This window comes from Crinia signifera, chromosome 7 (genome assembly GCF_055691185.1).
Source record: "Crinia signifera chromosome 7, ASM5569118v1, whole genome shotgun sequence".
NCBI lineage: Eukaryota > Metazoa > Chordata > Amphibia > Anura > Myobatrachidae > Crinia > Crinia signifera.
The window spans coordinates 5,816,480-5,827,513 of NC_139223.1; the positions used below are offsets into that span (position 1 = coordinate 5,816,480).

At 40.7% G+C, this 11,034-nt stretch overlaps 1 long non-coding RNA gene across 1 annotated transcript; it reads left to right on the plus strand.

Annotated features, from left to right (window-relative positions):
- The first annotated feature begins 7,989 nt into the window (after nt 1-7,989).
- On the plus strand, nt 7,990-9,006 carry LOC146021347 (uncharacterized). The gene is made up of 3 exons (XR_014450878.1): nt 7,990-8,049; nt 8,215-8,301; nt 8,675-9,006. It is a non-coding gene; the product is annotated as an uncharacterized LOC146021347 (long non-coding RNA).
- The last annotated feature ends 2,028 nt before the right edge of the window (nt 9,007-11,034 follow it).

The following is an 11,034-nucleotide window of genomic DNA, read 5'->3' on the forward strand; positions in this document are numbered from 1 at the left end:
CTAATTGCTATGGACCTATATCTAAAGGCTAAGACAAACTACGTTTCGGAAACATGCACACACAAAGGGAAGGTGAAGTGGGGGAAGGTGAAGGTGAAGGGGGGGGGGGTGGGTAGGGAGCGGGAAGTTTGCTACAGTCTTACCTCCTGGGCAGCAGAGCATATAGGGCCTTATTCTAGTTCACTCTTTCTGACAAAATCCTTCTTAGACGGACAAAACCATGTGCACTGCAGGTGGGGCAGATGTAACATGTGCAGAGAGAATTAGATTTGGGTGGGGTTTTACTTCAAAGTGAGATCTATATTGCAGTGTAAAAATAAAGCAGCCAGTATTTACCTTGCACAGAAACAAAATAACTCACCCAAATCTAATTCTCTCTGCACATTTTACATCTGTCCCACCTGCAGTGCACATGGTTTTGTCCATCTAAGAAGGATTTTGTCAGAAAGAGTGAACTAGAATAAGGCCCATAATATCATGATTATCTTGTTCCTGATCAGTGAGCTCCTGGTATATAATGAGCTACGAGGAAAATTATGCACAAATGGACTTCCATTGAATAGACTTAAGCTGTGTACACACGGGGGCGATAGGGGCTGAAATCGCTGGAAATATGGTCGCTGGCGACCATATTGCCAGTGATGGGAGTGTGCCCCGGAGATAAATCGCCGTGTGTGCGCTCCCATTCTCATCCCTGTTATAATTGCTGGTACCAGGAGTTTGCTTGTCTTTCCAGTGTCCGATGAACTGCAGAGTAGATGACGGTACCAAATATCCCAATGATCACGTAATAATAAATGTAGACAGGTTCACAGCTGCCCACATTGTCTGATCATCAGTGGCGTAGCTAGCATGGAGCCAGTGGAGCTCAAGCTCCAGGCGCCAGAGGTTCAAATAGCGCCGTGCACTGCTACCGGCACCTGCTGTGTCTGCTCTGCAGTACTGCCGGCTCACAATATCAGCTGGAGCCACAGCCGGAAACAATGTTTCAATTGCTGCAGAGACGAAGACAGCCTTGTCTCTGTCTCTGCACTTTCCGGGGCCACTCTGCTCAGAGCAACTCAGCTGCAGAGGCTCCTAACAGAGAGCTCGAACAGCAGAGCTCCGCTCTATGCACAGCATAGACTGGATCACACAGACAGAAAGCATGTGCAGCAACAGCAGCAGCTCCTCTCCCGTGCACTGTGACTGATATCCTCCTCTTCTCCTCCTCACAGAGAGCTCAAACAGCAGAGCTCAGCTCTATGCACAGCATAGACTGGATCACACAGACAGGAAGCATGTGCAGCAGCAGCAGCAGCTCCTCTCCCTGGCACTGTGACTGATGTCCTCCTCTTCTCCTCCTCACAGAGAGCTCAAACAGCAGAGCTCAGCTCTATGCACAGCATAGACTGGATCACACAGACAGGAAGCATGTGCAGCAACAGCAGCAGCTCCTCTCCCGTGCACTGTGACTGATGTCCTCCTCTTCTCCTCACAGAGAGCTCAAACAGCAGAGCTCAGCTCTATGCACAGCATAGACTGGATCACACAGACAGGAAGCATGTGCAGCAACAGCAGCAGCTCCTCTCACGGGCAGTCTGTGACTGATGTCCTCCTCTTCTCCTCCTCAAAGGTGTTGGTTAGTGCTCCGTGGGTGTGGTGGGGGTGGGGTGGGTACTGGCAGTGTGTGCTACAGTATATGTATGTTTGTAGGTATGCTGCATGAGTTTATATGCTGTGTGTGTGTTTATGCATGCTGTATGTGTGTATATGATATGCTGTGTGTGGGTTTTGTGTGTATGCATGCTATTTGTATGTTTGTAGGTATCCTGCATGTGTATGTATGCTGTATTTATGTATGTATGTTGTGTGTCTGTGTATGTGTATATATGTATGCTGTGTGTATGACTTTATGCTGTATGTATGTATGTATGTATGTATGTATGTATGTATATATGCACTGCATGCTGTGTGTGTCTATCTATCTATCTATCTATCTATCTATCTATCTATCTATCTATCTATCTATCTCTATCTATCCTGTGTGTGTAGTGTAGGTATGCTATGTGTGTGTGTGTGTGTGTGTGTGTGTGTGTGTGTGTGCATACTGTACATGCTATTTGTGTTTGTGTGTATGTATGTAAAACAAGGGGCGCTCTAAAAAATGACTATGGGACGGGCAATTGGGCAATAATGTAATAATTGATTATAGGAAAGTGGGGAGGCCTGCTAAAAATTAGGTGGTGCTGGGGGGGGGGGGGGCACCATGGGGTGCTCCGGGCACCATGTCACCTAGCTACACTGCTGCTGATCATGAAGCAATGATTATTTTATGAATGAGGAGTCAGTAGTAGAATGATTAGACCAAGGCAAGAGAGATACGAGAAATACGAGCATCAAATGCAAATACTCTCTGTGCCTGTGTCACGGGAGTGAGCGTGTACAGTATCTAGAATCAGGTTTCATAATGAATTTAAGAAAAAAGAAAGGGGGGTTTGAGCAGCGCTTGGGGGGAAGTATTACTGTTAATATATTGGTGAAATTCCTGTGAGAAAAGAGCGGAGTTATGGAATAAAAGATTGGTTGATCTAGTACAAAAGATTTATTTATCTAAAAGAAATGCATGTAGCCAGAGTACAATAATATTTTTAAAAAACAATTCATAAAAAGTTCATATCTCACCAAACCAAACTGGGGGATGTATAGGGTCCGTAGAGTCCCATAAGTCCTATATAGAACTATGATGGTGAACCCAATGGGGCAGTAGGGAGGGAGGACCAGATGTATTGATAAGGAGCGGCCCAGGTTGGCACAAATTACCGTCTCCCTCCGCTGGATGTGATGTAGCGGGATACAGTCCTCAACCTTGACCTTGCTGCTGGAACTTGATGGTCCAATTGGACAGGGGTAGTGGGTGAGTGTGCAAATCTGCACTTCCGAGATCTTTGGTGATAACCCGTTTGGAGTTTGGATAGAGACAAAGTCCTGAGTCCTTACCGGTTTCACTGCTCCAGGCAGCTTTGTCAGAGGAAAGCTGCCTGGAGCAGTGAAACCGGTAAGGACTCAGGACTTTGTCTCTATCCAAACTCCAAACGGGTTATCACCAAAGATCTCGGAAGTGCAGATTTGCACACTCACCCACTACCCCTGTCCAATTGGACCATCAAGTTCCAGCAGCAAGGTCAAGGTTGAGGACTGTATCCCGCTACATCACATCCAGCGGAGGGAGACTGTAATTTGTGCCAACCTGGGCCGCTCCTTATCAATACATCTGGTCCTCCCTCCCTACTGCCCCATTGGGTTCACCATCATAGTTCTACATAGGACTTATGGGACTCTCCGGACCCTATACATCCCCCAGTTTGGTTTGGTGAGATATGAACTTTTTATGAATTGTTTTTTAAAAATATTATTGTACTCTGGCTACATGCATTTCTTTTAGATAAATAAATCTTTTGTACTAGATCAACCAATCTTTTATTCCATAACTCCGCTCTTTTCTCACAGGAATTTCACCAATATATTAACAGTAATACTTCCCCCCAAGCGCTGCTCAAACCCCCCTTTCTTTTTTCTTGTATACATAGTACAGGACTAACTATCCTGTCACTGAGCAGCAGCTAGGGAAACACCACTCGAGCCAGGCGCACCTGCACCCTGACCTACTGTACCTAGTGTGGTCTGGGTCAACTCCACATCTTTGTATTGCTTCATAATGAATTTGTGCACTTGTTTGTTTTACAGTATTGTAGAACTACATAGATGACAAATAAAAAAAAATACTTTTATGGGTATCTAGTAAAATACAAAGTCAAACACCCAGAAAACCCCAAAGCAGGGGAATCCGTGCATTTAGAAAGCAGCCCAGTATCTATAATGATCACAAAGGTTTATTATTATTATTATTATTATTATTATTATTATTATTATTATTATTATTATTATTATTATTGTTATTATTATTAATAATAATAATAATAATAATAATAATAATAATAATAATAATAATAATAATAATAATAATAATTGTATTTATATAGCACTCTTTCTCCAATAGGACTCAATGGGCTTAACAGATAGAATTAATGTAATACAGTAGCGTAACAATGAAGCACAGAAAAGCTTTTCATAAACAATACTTAAGGGAATTAAGGAAATTCTTAAATGAAACAGGAAAGTCTTGAGTTTTTGGAGCATTCTAATGTGTGGGCCTCTCGAACTGTGCGGGGAAGTGAGTTCCATAAAGTTGGAGCTGCATGGCTCGACTCCCAGAGGAATTATGGGAGATCCTAGGTACTGATAAAAGTCCTTCATCTACAGATTGAATTAATCGATAGAACAGTATGGAATCAGAAACTTCTTCAGGTACCTTAAGCCTGGATAATACAATCCTCTAAATCACTAAGATTTGAATAATTTAATAACATCAAACAAAACATGCAAGTCATACACCAATATGGTGTCCTGATGATGTACAGAAAGATTTGGGCAATATTTTAAAGTTGGGGACAATAGGCCAAATGTAATAGGGTGTGAGAACCATAAAGTGAGACATTTTGGAAGAAGTGGCAATTAATTACATGGCAAAATCAACTTGATTTTCCAGTGTAAAGAATTCCCCCTTTAAGAAATGGGAACCCAAATTCTCTGACTTTCTGATTCTCACACCCTATTACATTTGGCCCCATATGTGATAATACTGTATATTTGTATCACCCAAGATATATAACAGATAACTCTTGGTATGTCCGTTGATCACAAGTAAACATGCATCATAGCTCTGCTTTCCATCCATCTGCCTAATGGCAGCAAACAGGTAGATGAGAGAGCCAACCATGGGACTGGTCACTGGAGAGATAAAAGAACAGATACTTGAATCTGTCTTTGCAGAACACACTGCAGTAGCCCCAGTTGGGAATGCCACAGCAGGAGGTCCCATGGGTGCCTCTGTGATGAGAGATCAAAACAAACAATGTGGCAGTGATACTAGATAGATAATGGGAATATACACTCCAAATATGTATTATTAACAATTCTTATCAATTACAATATGTGCTGGAGAATGAGAGTATGTAAATGATATGTAGAAGATGAGAGCCATTATATTTAAATGCCATGGGTAAAGATTTAGCTACAGTACCCAATCTTCCCAGGAGGTCATCCACCCTGGTATTGGATAGACACTACAGTGCAAAGCTTCCAAGATTGGATGAGTCTGGGTGTATCCAGTGTGTTATGACACTAGGTGATTATGCTCCATACAGTGACAATATTTTCAAAAAGGAGATCCCCATGCACAGATAATTCCTAATATCGTATTCTGTATCATAGTCAATGAAATAATTCTAGAATATTGACACAGAGTAAATGCATAGAATTTTTTTGAAAACCAAATAAATGCAAAAACAATTGGTACAACCAGCATCAGGGTCATAATTGACAGAAGTAACCCGTACTGTACCTAGAAAAATAAATAAATTAGAAAGTGTCGCAAGTGCAATAATTCTGCAATTTATTTAGATTATTATTTTGTATGTTTTAGGTTGAGAGATCACATTGAGGACTGGTAGCAGATTTAGGGGAACAATCCAGTTAGGGAGGTAATGGGAGCCGATTTTGGTCTGATTTATTTAAAATGAATAATTGTTTCACAAAAATTGGACATTTTGCAAAGACGACCAATGTAAAAGCAATTGGTTTTAATGTGGAAACTGTAGAATATAAAAACCTGAAGTTCATGATTTGGGATGTTGGAGGCAAGCACAAGCTGTGACCTTTGTGGAAGCATTACTACGTAATACACAAGCTGTGTCACCGAAGCTGTGTCACCGAAGCTGTGTCACCGAAGCTGTGTCACCGAAGCTGTGTCACCGAAGCTGTGTCACCGAAGCTCATAGTAAACTTGCGAAGCTGCTAACTGAGAAAAAATTACGGGACCCCTGCTCTTAATATTTACCAGTAAACAGGATGTTGTAGGTGACTTCTCTGTGGAAGAAATGACTGAGCTCCTGAGCCTTCACAAACTGTGCTGTGGCCGCAGCTGGTATATTCAGGGCTGCGATACCCGAGGTGGCATAGGGTTTTACGATGGCCTTGACTGGTTATCCAGGCATCTAGTAGCAGCTGGTGTGCTCGATGTGGCTTAAATATGGGAGATGAGTCATTTTCTTAAGTCAGTGATGTTCTCTGCTCAGTTGAATTGCGTCTTATAGAATGTTGTCCCATTTCAGCCTAAGCCATTGCTAACATTACATCAACTTGTGATACGTTCTAGTCCATGAATAAGTCCAAAGTATACTCACAGTATCTGCCATAATTATGCGTTAGGCGCTCAGCACAAAGGGGGTTATTTTGGTTCACTGTTTTCTGACAAAACCATGCGCACTGCAGGTGGGGCAGATGTAACATGTGCAGAGAGAATTAGATTTGGGTGGGGTTTTTATTTCAAAGTGAAATCTATATTGCAGTGTAAAAATAAAGCAGCCAGTATTTACCCTGCACGGAAACAAAGTAACACCCAAATCTAACTATCTCTGCACATTTTACACCTGCCCCCCCCCCCCCCTGCAGTGCACATGGTTTTGTCCATCTAAGAAGGATTTTGTCAGAAAGAGTGAACCAAAATAACCCCCAAAGCTCTGCTGTTCAACCGGACAGAATGAGCAGTTGCTGTCACACAAGCCCTTATATGCTACGTATATGCATAAAGCATTTCCAACATCTCGGTTATAGTGTGGGTTAGAGCTGGGGTCCTGTTGCTGACTTCATGGAAGACATCTGTGATGTTATCCTGACATACACTTCTAGTAAGACATAAGCTCTGCAACAGCAGTCAGTATTTAGCAGTATTTGTAGTCTGCTACAATTAACTGTGATGTCTGTGAAGAATGCGATTCTAACACAATGGGTGACATTTATTAGAGATTGATGTTGAGTTTTTGGTGATTTATATCGCAAAAACGGCCGTTTTTTTTTTTTTTCATTTTTTTCCCAAATCGACTACTTAATGAGTGGCGATTTGCGGCATAAATCGCACTTTTTGCCGCGAAATCGCACTTTCTGAAAGTGCGATTTTTTTTTACTCCGGAATTCGCATCCAGATGTTTTCCCCTTTGAAAAATATACAATTCGCATTTTTAATGAGATGCGAATTTGGAAATCGCCATAAAAAAATGGTCTAAAGTTCAAAAAAAAAAAATAGACCTGATCCTGACTGGTGATTTTGTCAGAACCATGCACAGATCATTGTGATCTGTGTATGGTTCTTTGGTAAAATATGTGTAAAAGTAAAAAAAAAAATTGGTGTGAGGTCCCCCCTCCTGTACATAACCAGCCCCGGGCTCATTGAGCCGGACCTGGTTCCAAAAATATGGGGGACAAAAAATCTGGGGGTCCCCCGTATTTTGAAACCAGCACCGGGCTCCAACAGCCCGCAGTGTCATGCCACAGCCGGGGGACACTTTTTACACAAGGTCCCCCGGCCGTACCATGTGCACCGTGGCTGGTCAGCCTTGGACGGGGTACCTGGAGGAGTGGGGACCCCCCCAATAAAGGGGTCCCCCCCAGGCTTCACCCATCCAGGGCTGAAGCCCGGGGCTGTCACCGGCGTCCCTGGCCATTGGACGCCGGCCTGATAGGGTTAAATTCACATTCCTAACATCGGAGACAGCCAGTTGTAGGGGATATACCAATTTATATTCCAATTAAGGTATGTACACTCTAGTTATCCTTCGCCTAGCCATAAGAAATGTCTTGATTATACCTGCAAAGACAGGTCTAGGCAAACAGTAATATTTATCTATCCACCTGTTTGTAGAGACGTTACTGGGAATATTTCTGTGGTTCTTAAAAGAACCATACATTGTATCTGCAGAGACCAAATTAAGCTACCAGTGTTACTCGAATACAAGGGGTATGTATTCTAATTTATGGGGGTATGACCACTTACTTTTGGCCAAAATAACATTACATTCACTAACCCTTTTACTCATAGATATGGGCACTTATGAGAAGTAATGGGCCCTAATCATTGACTCATCATCCGAATGAGAAATTTAAAGTGATAGAGTAAGTAATTGTTTATCCTTCAGAATCTTTATACTGTATGTTATATACATTGATTTATTTAATAAAAAAAAAAAAAAAAACTTATAGGCTTCAGAGCTCTTTTTGAGAAATCAAACACATAATTTGTGATGTTCTAAAAATGTATCATGTATTGTTTTTTATTAGGCACCTCAATTTTATAAAAGGCCCTCTTACCTTATTGTGAATACACTCCTCCTGTGAAAGCTGTCCGAAATAATTCCCAATCTGTTGGTATGTAATTTGTTGCACAAAGGAATGTCCTAATTTGCCCTAATTTGTGAAAACCGTCATTAATAACTTCCAAATTATTATTATTATTATTTTTATTTATTTTGTTTGATATGCAATCTGCTGTAGAAATGGATATGTAAACCAATGTGTATTTCTGCTGTTTCGCCTCTGTTCACCTGCTCTCACCTCCACTTCCGGATATTTCATTCTTCCTCTCTACACATTAATGTAATAAGAGGATTGAGCCAAGTCAACAATTGTATTAGCATGTCGAAATGAAGTCCATCCTGATTTTTTTTTTTTTTGTATTAAAATGTTCAATTTGTTTGAAAAGTATTTTTAATATATGTTTTTATGTGTTGTTAATTCATAGCAAAACCCTTGATGAAGTCCCACGAGGGGACAAAACGCGTTGGGTGTTCACATTTGCTATTTTAAAGTACCTGAAACCAACAAAGTACATCTTGTTATATTCTGGAACAACTGCTACCATTGTGTGGAACAAGAGACTTTTTAATAAATATTTGAAAATTTATGGACTTTATTTTATATGCTTTAAGAAATTATCATAAGGCTATGTTGGTCTAATAACAAAGATCAACACAAGGGGCGCCATCTTACGACTGTACTCCATACTTCCTCTATCCCCCATCCAACAGGGGATCTTGTAAGTTAGGCAGCCTCCACATAGTAACTGTTAATTCTGTGGCGCGAAACAGGAGTCTGTTCTCGATAGATAGATAGATATATATATCTATATATATCTATATATATATAGATATATATAGATATATATATCTATATATATATATATATATATCTATATATATATATATATATATATATATATATATATATATATATATATATATCTATCTATATATATATATGGGATGCGGTTAATTTCCCGGCGGTCAGGATCCCGGCGGTCGGAATCCCGACACTGGAATCCCGACCGCCGAAATCCCGAAACTTTCTCCCTCCGTGGGTGTCCACGACACCCATAGAGGGAGAATAAAATAGCGTGCCGAGCGTAGCGAGGCACCGGGCCCGCTGCGTGGCGAGCGCAGCGAGCCCGCAAGGGGGGGCGATCCATGTCCCCCCCTTGTCGGGATTTCGGCGGTCGGGATTCCAGTGTCGGGATTCCGACCGCCGGGATCCCGACCGCCGGGAAATCATATCGGATCCATATATATATATATATATATATATATATATACAGTCTGATGTTTACCCTACAGGCATAGTATTCATTTATTTCATTTGCAATGTCTAAAAAGTGTAATTTGAATACCAACCCTCTGTCACATACACGGACGAGGAGCCCTCTTTTTGTGTGTTTTTTATAATGCCGTTACACTCGCATGGAGTTCCTCTTATCTTGAGCTCACTGGTTCTTAGTGAATGCATAGACTGCATTCCCATTAATAAGCATGCGCAGTGGCTGCCTGCATTGCATATAGGTAACTGATATACTTTGCTAATGTTATACAATTTACCACTGGTAGAAGGGGCCTTTCTGAGCACTGCATAGATAAATAAAACATACATGATAATACAATGGAGGCGATGAGGTCTCTACAATACATGTTACAGTGTATTGTGCACTTTACCTTGTGACACAGGTGGAGAGTTTCCGCCAGCATGAATAGTTGACTTCTCCCATATTTCTGTCTGAACTACACAACGCTGGTTAAATACTTGCAGTAGGCTGGGATTTCAATGAGGTATTTATACCATGCATAGTATACATAGCGTTTATACAGCAGATTTGTGATATTATGGTTGCATGAACGTTGTGGAATCTTACCCTGTCTCCAATAACCATGAAGAGCTGCTTCTCAGATTCTAAGTGAGCAGTTCAAAGTGATATTACAATATTTACATGGAAGCTGGAGTTATACAGGAGTTATATAGGAGTTATACAGGAGTTATACAGGAGTTATATAGGAGTTATACAGGAGTTATACAGGAGTTATACAGGAGTTATACAGGAGTCATATAGGAGTTATACATGATTTATACAGGAGTTATACAGGAGTTATATAGGAGTTATATAGGAGTTATACAGGAGTTATATAGGAGTTATACAGGAGTTATACAGGAGTTATATAGGAGTTATACAGGAGTTATATAGGAGTTATACAGGAGTTATACAGGAGTTATACAGGAGTTATACAGGAGTTATATAGGAGTTATACAGGAGTTATACAGGAGTTATATAGGAGTTATACAGGAGTTATATAGGAGTTATACAGGAGTTATATAGGAGTTATACAGGAGTTATATAGGAGTTATACAGGAGTTATATAGGAGTTATACAGGAGTTATATAGGAGTTATACAGGAGTTATACAGGCGTTATATAGGAGTTATACAGGAGTTATACAGGAGTTATGAGTACTATTTTTTTGTTTTATAGTTTATTCATTTTATTTATTGTGCACTGTAGCTTTATTGGTTGCCATGACAATTCCCAAACAAGTTCATGTTGTTCCTGCATTGGGCCAATTAGATCAATCCTACCAGGATCTTATATGTAACATGCTAGACGTTTATGGAAAAAATGACCATACTAACTTCTTTACAAGTAAACATTTGTGCCATAATAGGAACTCTCTCCTTACCTATTATTCATATGCGGATCATGTTTAGAAATTCAAGTGAGCTTTCATACTTATGTGTGTCACGGACGCTCGCTCTGACATTGAACCAGAACGAGGCCTGGCACGCA